At 49.4% G+C, this 14,537-nt stretch overlaps 1 long non-coding RNA gene across 10 annotated transcripts; it reads right to left on the bottom strand.

Annotated features, from left to right (window-relative positions):
- Positions 1-168: 168 nt before the first annotated feature.
- Positions 169-12,037, bottom strand: LOC308191986. Of its 10 annotated transcripts, none has more exons than XR_013948444.1 (6): positions 11,167-12,037; positions 10,321-10,898; positions 9,072-10,197; positions 8,307-8,457; positions 2,187-2,274; positions 169-340 (listed from the first exon to the last, which is right to left on the bottom strand). It is a non-coding gene; the product is annotated as an uncharacterized lncRNA (long non-coding RNA). The 10 variants fall into 10 exon arrangements; XR_013948445.1 differs by having other exon boundaries at positions 10,321-10,464; positions 10,572-12,029; XR_013948446.1 differs by having other exon boundaries at positions 10,321-10,464; positions 11,167-12,029.
- Positions 12,038-14,537: the final 2,500 nt, after the last annotated feature.

Raw genomic sequence — 14,537 nt, 5'->3', positions numbered from 1 at the left:
CTCTCCAGCAGGGTGGCCCCCACACCCAGATCGCTTGTCTGTATCCATCAGCTCCTCCACGGACAATGAACACAGGGCCAACCCCCCCAGCCCCTGCCCCCTCCACACCCAGGAACCTGCAACCAGCAACACGGCCACTTACAGAGGCCACAAACACAGAGGGCAGCATAAGCCAGAAAGCGAACTTTATTAAACTCTTGCGCAGGACTCCTGGCAGGGAGACTGCAGTGGATCTCCCTGCCCAGACGTTCTCCCCTTCCCCTGGGGGACTGCATGGCTCAGGCATCGAGTAGGTCTGTCCATCCGTCTCAGCGTCCATCCCACGGGGAACGGTTGCCTCCTGCGGAAATGGGCTGTGATGTACAGAAGGAGGAAAAAAAACAAAGGAAAACGGCACAAGCGGGACACAAGCAGCAAGAGGAACTGGGTGGACGGACAGCCAGCGGGGCATAAGGCCAGAAAAACCACCCAGGGGGCAAGGAGCAGGACAGGGGTGATCAACAGGGTTGGACAGAGCCCAACAGAGGCACAACTGCGACGGCCAGGATGACCAAGAGTAATAGCAATTTTACTCTTACTGACATCAGAGAGTGTTGGTTTTGGGATGAAATCAGAGTTTTGGTTTTTGGATCAGAGATGACTCTGTTGAACAGTCTCTGCCTTTCCAGTATGCGAAAGGGAAAAGCCACGAGGATAAGCACAGAAGTATGAAGCTATTACCAACAGAGATGCTGGAAGTAGGCTTCTCAGTATCACTTTTGGTACTTGTGGAATAATTGCCTGAAGTAACTAGGCAAATTAAACTAATATTCACATTTTAAAGAAAACATACAGCATTGAAGAAGCTTTCAGGGTGATGGGTACCTGCGCTACCTAAGCGTTCCCTAGGCCTCCAACTTTACATGCTATTGCACTAGGGGAACTTGGTGTGCTGACTCTAAGGAACAGTACAGAGCAAAGAGCGGAGTGGAGACACCACAGATAGGCTCTGTGACGAGATGGGGACCCGATGCTCTTGTGCACACCGAGACCGATACGCTGCACGTTTGCTACCCTGAGCCAACGACCTGTCATGTTTTTGAAAAAACACTGTACTCTAGTGAACTTTTGCTCATTATAGCATCATTATAATATCAAAACACACCTTCATCCCAAAAGCTCCGTGCCCCCAAGGTGCGACCACCCCTCACTGAGCACGCGCTCTGAATTTCTCCTTTAAACAAAAGCAAGAAAACTTTCTACCAATCATAACCAAGATATGCCTGACTAGAGTCACTCAAGCTCCACCTAAAAGGACAGAAAATAGTCATAGAATATCCTGAGTTGGAAGGGACCCACAAGGATCATCAAGTCCAACTGCTGGCACCACACAGGTCAACCCAAAAATTCAGACCATGTGACTAAGTGCACAGTCCAAACACTTCTTAAACTCCGATAGGCTTGGTGCAGTGACTGCTTCCCTGGGGAGACTGTTCCAGTGCGTGACAACCCTCTCAGTGAAAAACCTCTTCCTGATGTCTACCCTTAACCTCTCCTGCCGCAGCTTGACACCATTCCTGCGGGTCCTATCACTGGTCACTAAAGAGAACAGATCAGCGGACAATGTAAATTGGCTTAAGTGAAAAGGGATGTTAGGGAAGATAACATCACGAAGGATACCTTTCTGACTTCCGGGATCAGTTGACGGACTGAGCCTCTCTTCCCCTTGCATTGGGATGTCATGGGGTAAGATCTGAACACTTGGTTGTACCAGGTGTCTCCATGGAAACTTAGAAATTTCTAGAGCCTTTGTGCCTTTTAACACGTTAATAGCCAGGACGAGTACCTGTATATTTCATGCGTGCTCGCTTGCTTTTGCAGACAGTGAATTTATCTCCGTCAATCCAAAGAACCTGTGTCTCTGGTTGCTGTAATAAACTGCCCTTCATTGCATTGTTCCTAGCCGTGATAGTTCTCATTGAATGCAACTAGACCAAGGACGTGCTACGTTATTGGTGAATCTATGACCGTGATAGTTCAGTAACCTGAATCCGACCACCCGTAACAGTTAGTCAGCTACACCCCTTAACACGACGGTATTTCATAGGGAAAAACATAAAGCCTAAGATTTCTCATCCTTGAGGCCTTGGGAGGCAGGCAGAGAAGGAACCCGAGACTCTCAGTGTCTCCTGAGAATCGCAGCTTACAGTTACTCCATGTCTTCTGGTCTCACAGGATGAGGCAGAGGTATAATTAATTCCTTCTCCATCTCACTGGAAAGAGCTTTTCTCCTCTCTGTGACAAAGGAAAAAAAAATGTTATGATCGTGGGAGTCATTATACAAAGCCATACTCGGTGAATTCACTATTACAGTTAAGATCGTTTTTAATCAAAAACACCTTGACAGCAATGTCACCACTGCAAACATAGCGCTGCAAAAAAAAAATCAACTCAAGATAAAGGAAAGGGTGAGCTAAAAGGACAAATAACGTGACCAAAAGCATCTGCAACAACCATCTGGTAGATGGTTGTCCACAGCCCTCGGATTTTATGGTTGTCTTTCCTGACAAACGAATCCTGGAAGAACAGAAAAGATACACGTGTCCACAAAAACTTTTGGGGAGACTACTGAAAAGAAAAACAAAAAAAAAAATAGAAACAGCAAGTGGCTAGTATGTCAGCTTTGTAAACAGAGTAACATTAACATACTAGAAATTTCCACATTATGTGTAGCCCCAAGGTGGTGCTGGGTACATCCACTGATATTAATGGGGTGGCACAATATAAGAGATAGTTAATAGACCAGGTACACCTGAGGTGCACAGATTGCATATTCCAGGCAACAAAAAAGGCACAGCTTGTCACCCAGTTTGGATCAGCTTGCATATGAGTCTGTTGATACATGAGTATATGCAACAAACAGAGAAGTCTTTTACTCCACAGACTCAGTTTCATTATATATATATATACACAAACATATACATATGTATGTATATATTTATATAGATATACACAAACATTTTGAACTTTATAACCACTTCAGTAACCATCATTAGCTACACCTACACTTAAAGCCAGGACTACACTTAAGTGATTAAGTAAACATGAAGCCTTATCTGTGAAACACTGAAAATGCCCCATAACCACCGGGCATCTTATGCACAGCGTACATAATTTTTGTACAAACGTGCATCTTAATACACAAGGAGGAGGGGCGAGGCAGACACAGGTTTTAGAGACACGTCAAGACCAGAACAACCACTGGGCAATCGCTCAGATGTGCAAAGCTCAGCTAAAACCCACACAATTCCACTGAAGGAAGGAGGCTACCTACTTGTCTGCTTAAAATAACCTCTACAAAGAACATATTACAAAATCAAAAATGAAACCATCGTCCAGCAAAGCAAACATCTGGAATACAAAGGGCTAAAAATGACAGCTGAGGTTTGATTCTTTAGCAATGTCAAAGGTCTTCAGATCCTACTTGACTTTTCGTGGATGGTGGTGTTGCAGCACAGAAATGAGGAGATCGGAAAGATCACAACAGGCCAAACGCGGTGCTGAGCTCCTAAAGGAGCTGGTGGGATAGCACTGATGAGAGTGAGACAGGCTGTCAGCCTTCTGCACGAGCTGAAGAAAAGGAGCGCAAGTGTCGGAAGAAGCTGTTTCTTCTCATACTTCATTTAATATATATCATCTTTAAATCCGGGACATCTTCTTAGGGAACAGATAAAGAGGTAGAGTTAGCGGCTCCAAGGACACTTCAGCATCTCAGTTCTTTCTATAGTTAGCTGCTACCCATAAAACCGAACCAGTTAAAATAGAGAGTTATATTAATAATTCTGGATAATAACGAAAGTATGGGATTAAAAAAAAACAACACACGCTTGCATGGAAAAGAGGTTAAATCATCTCATTCATTTCCCAATTCCCCTGCAAACTCTATGCTCAGCTCCTCTTCTCTCACTCACCTATCCAAACACAGGGCAGACGCATCAGTTCTCATCATTCTTGGTAATAAGACAACATTTTCACGCTTGCTCTCAAATATCATCTCTTTCCAGCACACTTTCCTGCAAGCTATGCTAATTCCTCCAGGCTTTTTAATATATGCTAGAAACTCCACTGTTTTATCCTAATGACCATCTCGGTGGGAGTCACCAAGCTGCTATCTTTCATTCTGCTGTCTTCACAAATACAAATAAAACAGTACTTCAGCGATGCTCTCTGACCAACTAGGCAATATGTGCATTGACCTCTTACATAAGGAAGGAAAGAATTCGTAGACAACATCCAGAAAGTATTACTTTGTTAGATATCAGAGTGGTGGGGCAGAATGACAATGCTACACAAGACTGTACCTACGCTCCTGGGATTGTACACAGTTTGCTGGAATACAAAAAAAAAAAAGTAAGGTCACTGTGTGGAACAAGTTCACTCACTCCATTATTATTGTGAATGGCAAGAATATTTTAGTAAGCGTTCTTTTAAACCTGTAGAAATTTTCAGATTTATCTCAACTTGGCTTCATGAAAACTGAAACTTGCAGTACAAAGATCATTTATAAAAGCTTTTAGCAGCTGACCTTTTTAGGCATGGATTTGGTCACCTTTCTGGTGGGTAATATTCATCTCTCTCCCCCTTCCCCACCAAAAAAAAAAGACCACAAACTGGGACTTCTTGGAGGTGTGACTCCATTTTTCACCTTACCTAGTATACACTGTTTCTTCGCTATGCTAAGCTTTCACCATGACTGCATAACAGAGTCTCACTGATATTGTTTCTGTCTGCGAGTTTCACATGACTTCCCCAAATTGAATGAAACAAGCATTTTCCGTTGTGATGGACGTCAAAACCAGCGATGTCTCTCGTCAGCTGTGGAGTCCTGCTGGCAGTATCACCAGCTCTCAGACAATCCCATCTACCTTTTGGGGTCCGCCCCATCCATCCTCAGCAGTGGGAAGTTCTTCCAGAAGCAAACAGACTGTTATTTGTTCCTCGGTGGAGCTGAGGCTCTGCAAGGCTTTGCTTTTTTTCTTCCCTCACTCCCCCTTTATTTCCAAGCTTAAACTTAACACACAAGCTCGTGGGGCTGCAGCGGCAACCCCCAAATCAAATCCCAGCCCCAGCATCCCACAGTCCCCTACTCTCAGGCCCATCAAGCTACAAATGGGCACAATGCTACAGACTGCAGTGGGCAGGTCCTTCAGGGCAGGGATGTCATCTTTTCAGGTGATGTTCAGCTCCCTGAAAGGGCTGAAATACCACGCCCATACTCACTTCCCCTACTTGATTCACACAGGTGTAGTCAGGGGAGCAGGACCACGCCAGCACTCCCAGCTCACAAAGCTGACTGCCTACCTCCAGGTTTGTGTCATTTCCCTGGATTACTGCTACTTCTGACACATTCCTGCTACGAAAGCATAGCTCAGTGGCATTAAGCAACCAAACGCGTGGATTGTGCTGTCTGCAGTATTTTGTCCCACATGCTCCTGCCCCAGGACAGTTATTTAATCAGCTGGTGAGCCCGTGCCTCGAGCAAGCATCTTGCTGGGTAACCAGCTCCTAGCCTTGAATGGACACGTGAGAACTTCCAACTTTGTTTCCTGGTAATGTTTGAAGTAAAAGCAGTAGGGAAAATCCCTGGAAGAAAAGTCTTCCTTAAGCTGAAGACATGCAATATTGCAAAACTGCTGTGAATTATTACGAAGGCAGAATGATGGCTGAGTCAGCCCACTCTGACCGAATGTCAGTGACCTCCCAAAGGTCTTTCTGTTTGCAGAGCCCGTTTTTGAGATACTTTTGTGCTGCTACCCTAGTGCATGCTGTGTGTTTCTCAGGCCACCTAAAATTCCTGAAATGCAACAGCTCTGGTTTTCCCACCTATTTATTATTATTACCATTCTTTCAAGACAGTCAAAAGAAGTAATTTATGTTTTTATTTGGTAGAGAGTGAAATCACTTTCGCTATTATGCTGTCACCAAAGTCAGCTGGAACTATTACAGAATGATAAATGAGAGATAAAATAATTTTTCTTTCTTGGATAGCGTTTGCTTCAAATACTCATGCCAGGGCCAGTTTAAGGAACCCACGGATTCCAAGGGAGGGAGGCTTGCCAAAACAGATTCTTCCTTTCTGATAATTTCTCAATGGAGCATTTCTCCCTTCGGTATTACTGGGGTAAGGACAATGACTTGGATTTCAGAGAAGCAAGGTTTGCAAGGATAGGTAGTATCTTGAGGTGGATGAGATTTCAGGGATACAACCTCTATACCTACCAAAACCTAAATTCCACAATGCTGCTTCTGCAATCTGAGGGACAAACTCTTTTGCCATAGAAGGGCAGGGATATCGGACCAGCACAGAGGATCGCTTCAGGAGTCAGCAGAAGTGGTAACGAGAGAGCTGCATCCCTCTGTGATAGATACCTGTGCCCAAACAAGCTTTCCTTCCGCTCACAGGGGAAAAAACCTGGCGTCCTACAACAGGCCTCACGTCTACCACTTTGGAGTGTTCTCAGTCAGCTTGTCTGTGCTTCAACTTCCCTTTGAAGGAAGTGGAAAAGTACATAAAAACCTCGTTCCGGTAGCTCGGCACTGACCTGCAAGCCAGCACCAGCAGCCGGGCCGAAGTGTGACAGCCCTGAGAAGAGAAGGCTCTGGGGAGACCTCATTACTACCTTTAAACACGTATAATGGACTCACAAAAAAGACAGGCAAGGACTTTTTACCAGCGCCTGTAGTGACAGGGCAAGGCAACAGCTATAAACTGAAAGAGGACAGATTTATATCGAACAAAAGGAAGAAATTCTTCACGATGAGGGTAGTAAGACACTGGAACGGGCTGCCCAGAGAAGTTGTGGAGGCCCCATTACTGGAGGTGCTCAAAGCTGGGCTAGATTGGGCTTTGAGCAACCTGACATAGCGAAAGACGCCGCTGATCAAGGCAAGGGGGATGGACTAGATGATCTTTAAGTGTCCCTTCCAACCCAAACCACTCTACGATTCTGTGAAAGGAATTGCCTCCCAAGTCTTTCTTGACCAACCACAACTAGCATTCTGGAAAGCCCTGCAAGCACTTGTTCATTATTTCTACGATAATTCTTAAAACTGAAGTGGGACAAAGTTTTGTCCACAAAGGCCTTTGGGGAGACTACTGAAAGGAAAACCAAGCCAAACCAAAACACTAGGAACAGCAAGCGGCTAGTACGTCGGCTTTGTTAACAGTGTAACACTAACGTACTAGAAATTTCCATGTTATTTGCCCTCTACCTTGAAAATGTCACCCAATTCTGTCAGTGTTCACCATCAGGTTGTTTTTTTTTTTTAATTTTCATGTGGACATCTGAGAAAAACATTTCAAGTCCCCGTCACTGAGGGAGAAGAGGAGAGAAAAAAAAAAAAGAAAAACAGAGGGGGGGAGAAGCGCAGCCATTCCTTTCCTCGGTAACATGAGCAAAAAGCTCAGGCACTCGGCAACAACATGCTTTGAAAAATAAAACACAGAAAAAACTGCACGTTATTTAATCTCAGCTGTAGAGTCACATGTATGTGTACCTGCTCATTTATTCATCTGCCAGTATATTTTGCTACAGAAAGTAGAAACTACAAGGTTACTACTGCCTTTTGTAACCGATGGGATCTTCGGTAGTGCTGGTAATAGAAGATGAAATAGGCAATATTGCTTAATATGTGTTACATTTGCGATGTACTGTGCCTGGGCTGCACTTGGAAGATACAAAATATATGTGCAAGGATAGCATGAGAATGCACTGATTCATGATGAGGAGTAAGGAAGAGGACTAAAAGAACGCCAAACAAGCAAGACATCTAGATAACAGGGGCCTCTCGGACCCCAGGAACCGGATCAAACCAACCTTACGGTTTGGACTGAGACCAAGGGCTCAGATAGCATGCACAAGAAGAAAAGGTTAAAAAGTTCAACTCTGATGAAGACATCTTACTTCATCCCAATGACCACCCGGACGACCACCACAGAATAATACGCAAGCGCAGAAGGACTGACATGATAATTAGCATATGAAGCGGGGCTAGGTGGAGCTAGGAAATGAATATGCATAGATGTGTTGTGAAACTTAATGCATATGTAATATTTTAGGAGATAAAAGAGAACTGAGTGAACAAATCGGACGAAGTTAGATTTGGGCAGGCATGCCCCTAACTTCCGGGGCCTAATAAAGCACCTTCATATAATCACTTTGTGGATTATGTGTCTTCGTGAATGCTAACAGTAGGAACAGCTATCTGAAAGAGCCAACAAAATCCCCGTCACGCTTCGATTTCACCTGAAAATCACTATGACTTACCTGGACAGTCGGGACAGACGAGCTGCTCTTTCTCCTAGGAAACCTGCAACTGCAGCACACCAGCTGCAGCTTTCCTCGGTTTACCCGGTGCGCCACCTTTGCTCGGCAACAAAACCCACAGGGGTCCTAGTGGCGGGGAGCTGCTTCTGCCCTGGTGAGCCGCAGAAAAAGGAGAGAACCGGTTGTCAGAACACAGGGAGAGGAAAACCTCCAAGGCGCAGACCAACGATCAAGCGCAGCGAGGACCTGCGCCCGGCCGCCGCAGCCCCCACCCCTCCCGGCCCGACGCTCCGGGGAGGCACCCCTGAAGGCTCTCGCTCACCTCACCGCCGGCGACCGCGCTCGCAGCCAGCGGCAACCTGCGCCTCCCGGCGCGCACAGCCCGGCGCCGGCTCGGGGAAAGACCGGCCGTGCGCCCCGGAGCCCACGTGGCCGCCCGGCACCACACAACTACAGCTCCCAGCGTGCCTCGGGACGGAGCAGCCCATCCAACCCAGAGCGGAGTCCGCCAAGCACACACAACCGCCCCCCCCCCCCCGCCGCCTCCCACCGCTCCGCCCCCCTCTCCCCCAGCCCCCCGAAGCCCCGCGCAGTGTAGACCCCGCAGCACGCCCGGCCCGGCCCGGTCCGGTCTGGTCTGGTCCGGTCCGGCGCCGCCCCCGCCCCGCAGAAGGGCCTTTTCCGCAGAAGCCGCCGACCGCGTGGCGTCCCGACCACCCACCCCGCCCCGCCCCGTCCTTTCCCGGGGCGGCACCGATCACCAACCTCATTGCGGCATCGCGTCTTGGCGTCCCGTTCCATCCCGAGCCCGTCCCGGCTCCTGCTCCGGAGAAGGGCGCCGCCATTTTGCCGGGGGTAGGGGTCCTGCGGCACCGCCCGGCTCCCCCTCCCAAGGCGAGAGCAGCAGAGTGGCAGGCAGGCCTTCCCGGAGCAGCGCTGATGTGCGAGCCACAAGAAAAAAAAAAAAAGAAAAAAAAAAAGCCACTCAGCTTTATGCGTTTACACAACTTAGGGCAGAGGTTGCCCCTGCGTTGCCCTTTTTTTTTTTTTTTTTTTAATTGAGAATGTCCGGGTGTGCTTGGTCCTCTCTCATTGCATATTGCAAGAAGAACACAAACACCTCCTCCGGAGGCTGGAATTGCTCAAAAAAAAGAGCACCCCATTAATAGCACTGTTATTCCACTGGAAATCAGTCTCGGTTAAGCACAAGAACAACCAAGTTCCCGTCTTGTCACAGAGCTTAGCCACGGCGCCTCTGCTCCGCTCTACACCCCGTACTGCTGTTCCTCTTAAGAGTCAGCACGCCAGGTTCTCCCAGGGTGATCAACATCTAAGGTTGGAGGCCTCGGGATCTTTTATGCAGAGCAGCTACACTCCACCCTGGAAGCTTCTTCAGCACTGTACCTTTTCTTTAAAATGTGAATATCAGTTTAATTTTCAGGTCACCTGAGGCAATTATTCCCCACGGCAGGGACTAGGAATGCTAAGTAGAGGAGAAAATGAGTGTTGTGGGCCTCAGGCATGTGCAAAGAGCGTAAGGAGGGCTCCTGAGAGGACGGGGGAACAAAGGGAAAGCTGATTACCTCTGAGAAGTCATCCTCGATCTTCGTGCCATGGACATTTGTCTTGCACGCTCGGCGCACGAGTTAGGGGTCCCTGTACATTCGAAGGCTTCTTACCTCTGAGAAGTTCCCCCCGGGCTTTCTTCCGCCAGATGATGGCTTTCCCAGGGACTCGCTGCCCCGCATGGAGAGATCCCTGCCCAAGCAGCTCATGGCCTGCGATGCCACGTGTGCGCAGCCATTCTCAGGAAGACGCATGCGTGGCTTTACAGCCTGAATGGGAAATGGCAAGCATTTCCTCGGGGCAGGTTTTCCATCATCATCTCCCTCTGTAGGAAAGGGAAAAGTCGCTCCTGTCAGCTGCTCCTCCTCTCTTAACATTCCTAACATCCCCCCACCTCCCCAATCCCACCTTCCCCTGCTGATTTTGGTCCTCTCGGGTCACTGCCCACCTCCACCTTCCAGAGCAGCTCCTTCTCATCAAGTTCTCCTTCCACGTCCTGTCCCCGGCTGCTCCCATCCCACGGTGCTTTCAACGGTGACATTAGCTGTCGCTCGGATCTCCTTCCCGCTCGGTACCCTCTCTGCAGCTATCCCTGTCGTGGGAATGGCAGACAACCCTGCAGGTTGTCCGTACCCAACAGGCTGAAGGATCCGTTTACCCGGAAAGTTTTGATGAGAGATTACAGAAAAAGAGTTGCACCTCTGCGCAACGCATCTTCCTTTCCAGAGGGACGCAAAGACATCACAGGCGACCTCCCTGTAACTTTGTCAAATTCGGCAATGCTTTGTGGTGAGTATTATGAAAAATTACATTAGAAAGAGAAGACCGGTAGTCCTGACAAGTTCCTGAAGTCAGGAGAACTTGTCCAGTCAACCCCAAACTGTTCGCTACAGTAATTTGTTAGTCCGTTTCCTTTTGAAAGCCAAATGAGGAGGTGCGCATTCTACTCTTTCCCATCTGTGTTCTCGTTGCAGCTTAACCCGGCAGGCGGCCAGAGCAAATGGATGAGTGGTGCTTTTCTCCCCACTGTGGGAGACTCAGGAAGAAAAAATAGTCAAAGCTCGTGGATTTGGATAAAGACAGTTTAATAGGACAAAAAAGGCAGGGAAATCATAACGATGATGAGGGAATGTTGCAAAGCAAGTGGTGTGTGATGCTATTGCTCACCACCTGCTCACTGATGCCCAGCCCTCCCCGAGCAGTGGTCCCCCCTCCGCCCCCCACCATCCCGTTCTCCACCGTTCCATGGGACAGGGGACAGGTTAAGAAAGGGGCCGGGCAGCAGGACACTCACTGCAGCTCCCGCTCTGGGTGCTGCTGGGACGATTTCACGGTTCAGGCCCTTCTCACTCGCTCTCCCCCGGCTTCTTCCTCGGTAAGGATCCGGAGGCTGAGCTGTCAACCCACCAGGAGAACACACGGGGGTGTGACACGCCTTACGCGGTAAAAGCGACAGCGACAATGGGGTCAGTCACTGCGCAACGACCGAGGCGGCTGCCCGGCAGCGCAGGACTACAGTTCCCAGCATGCCTCAGGACAGAGCAGCCCACCTCACCCCGCAGGGACTCCGGAACGTCCCCCCTCCCCGTGCCGTTCCCCGCCTCTCCTCTCCGCTCCGTGCTCTCCCTCCCTCCCCCGCCCCTTGTCTCCCAGGCTCGCCGCCGCCAGACCCCACGGCCCCGCGGAGCACGGGTCCGGCGTGGCGCGCCCCCGGCCCCACACAAGGGCCATTGCCCCAGGAACCGCCGACCGCGCGGCGCTCCGACCGACCGCCGTCTCGCCCCGCGCGCCGTCCCGGGGCGGCCCCGACCACCAAACCCGTTGTGGTGTCGCGTCCCGTCCCGTCCCGAGCTGAGGCGACGCAGCTTCTGACCGGAAGCAAGGCGCCGCCATTTTGCCGCGGGCAGGGGCACTAATGAGAATGCCGGCGGCGCTGACAGAGACTGTCGGCTCTCAGCCTGCAGTACCGCCTTTTCGCCACAGGGGGGGCGGCAGAGGGTGCCTGGGCGCCTCCTAGCATGAGCGGCACCGCCCAGCCCGCAGTACCGGCTTTTGGCCCGCAGGTGGAGGCAGAGGGCGCTACCGCGCTCGTCCCAAGGATTGCAGGCACGGCTTCCCAAACCGTTTTCCCGGAAAAAACACAAACGAAAATAAAAGGCTGAGCCTCTCTTCCCCGCTTCTCCCCCCCCCCACCTCCCCCGGCACTGGGACGCCGTGGGGTAACATTTGAACATTTGGTTGTACCAGGTGTCTCTGTGGAAACTCTCTAGAGTCTTTGTACCTTTTAACGTGTTAATAGCCAGGATGAATACCTGTGTATTTCATGCGTGCTCGCTTGCTTTTGTGAACAGTCAAAGGATGGTCTTGTCAGGGCATAGCCAACGAAGGAGTCACAGTGGGGGCCTTGTAATAACCTGAGGCAGGACAGATTCTCATCATGGGACTGTGACATCTTGGGTGGCACAGATTCACAGAGAGGCTTTGTAACATAGTAGCCAGCAGAGCATCAACAGTAGGGCCTTGTGACATCCTTTCACGGTACAGTATCATAAGAGGGCTTTTTGAGCTCCCAGCCAAGCACAGAGCTATGGTTCAATGATGTCGCATGAAGGCTCAGTACCGTGTCACAATAGTGTACTGGGACCCGCCCCCCCCCCCCCCAACCCCCCCCCCCCCCCGCCCCCCATGTCCTGCAAAAGGAGTCAGAATATGCTAGTCTTATAGAGTGGTGGGGGATAGCGTCACATTAGGGCTCGTACCATCCTGGCCATGCACTGAGTCACAGATGCTATTGTATCTTCCTGGCAAAGGACAGAGTCACAGCAGGGCCTTGTAAAATCACACCAAAGCAAAGAATCATGGAGGCACTTAATAACATTAGTGTCAGGCAGAGAGTCACAGGAGGGTCATGTGACATCACGGGCTAGCAGAGAATCACAGTGGGGCATTTTACCATCATGGCTCTGCAGAGAGTTTCAGCAGGGCCTACAGTCCTCACATCCGAGCACAGCGTCTCAAAAGGGAATTGTAACCTCATGTCTCTGCAGAGTGTTGTCAGGACCTGTTGACCTCACCATCCCAGGCATATCATCAAAGTGGGGTACTATGAGATAAGGACCTGGCACAAAGTTACCCTATGGTCTTCTGAGCTCATGACCCTTCACAGAGTCAGAGTTTGGCATTGTAACTTCCTGGCACAGCGTCACAGCAGAGTCTTTTGAGCTCATGGCCCAGCTGGGAGTTACAGTGAAGTGTTGGAAATGTTGGAATCATTACCTTATTCAGCGCTCCCGCATGGCCATGAGAGCTCATGGCCCAGAACATTTCACATCATATTTCTTAAAACATCATGGCACAGTATTGTCAAAGGGGGTCTTCTGAGCAGGCAAAGAGTCAAAGGATGGTCTTGTCAGGGCGTGGCCAATGAAGGAGTCACAATGGGGCCTTGTAATAAACTGAGTCAGGACAGAATCTCAGCATGGGACTGTAAGATCCTGGGTTGCACAGAGTCACAGTAAGGTTTGTAATATTCTAGCCAGCAGTGCGTCAACAGTAGGGCCTTTAGACATCGTGCTGGGGCACAGTGTCACAGGATGGCTTTTTCAGCTCCCAGCCTAACACAGAGTTACACTTTTGTGATATTTCATGAAGGCTCGCTACCTTGTCACAATAGCATATTGGGAGCTCTTGTCCTGTAAAGGAGTCAGAATATGGGTGTCGCAGCAGTGCCTGTGGTTTTCACATCCGAGCACAGAGTGTCGGAAGGGAATTGTAACCTTGTGTCTCCGCAAAGAGTCTCATCATATCCTGTTGACTTCACCATCCCAGGCATATATTCAAAGTGGAGTGGTATAAGATATGGACCCGGCACAAAGTTACCCTATGTTCTTATGAGCTCACAACCCAGCCCAGAGTCACAGATTGGCCTTGTAACTTCATGGCATGGTGTCACAGCACAGCCTTGTGAACTCATGGCCCAGCTGGGAGTTACGGTGAAGTGTTGGAATATCATCGCTCTATTCAGCATTCCAGCAGGGTCTTGTGAGCTCATGCCCCGATAGAGTGTCACTGTGGTCTCTGGTCACATTGTGGCTCAGTACTGTCAAAGAGAGTCTTTTGAGCAGGCACAGTCACAGGATGGTGTTCTCATGGTGTTGCCACGGAAGGAGTCACAGCGTGTCCTTGTAATATCAAGACGCAGCTGCGTGATGGAGCACTACATATCTGGATTGATTGTGACATCTTTTAGTGGCTTAGAGTATCTGTGATGCTTTGTAACACACTAGCCAACACAGCGTCAGCAGTAGGGCTTTGTGAAATTGTTTCGTGGCACAGAGTCACAGGAGGGCTTTGTGAGCGCCCAGCAGAGCACAGCGTCACAGTTGGGTGATGTTACATGAAGGCTTAGTACTGTGTCTAAACAGGGTATTGTGAGTCATGGAGGGGTTTAATAGCATCAGATGCAGGCAGAGAGTCACAGGAGGCCTGTGTGACTGCACCGGCCAGCAAAGAGCCCCAGTGAGGCATTTTTTTCACCCTGCAAAAAGTCACAGTTTGGCGTTGTAACTTCATGGGACACAGAGCAGAGCTTTTTGAGCTCATGCCCCGGCTGCAAGTTACAGTGCAGTGTTTTAACGTCATCGATCAACAAAGCATTGCAATAGG

Source organism: Anser brachyrhynchus, assembly GCF_964034855.1.
Source record: "Anser brachyrhynchus genome assembly, chromosome: 3".
Classification (NCBI taxonomy): Eukaryota; Metazoa; Chordata; class Aves; order Anseriformes; family Anatidae; genus Anser; species Anser brachyrhynchus.
This window is presented reverse-complemented; position numbering and strand designations above follow the sequence as displayed.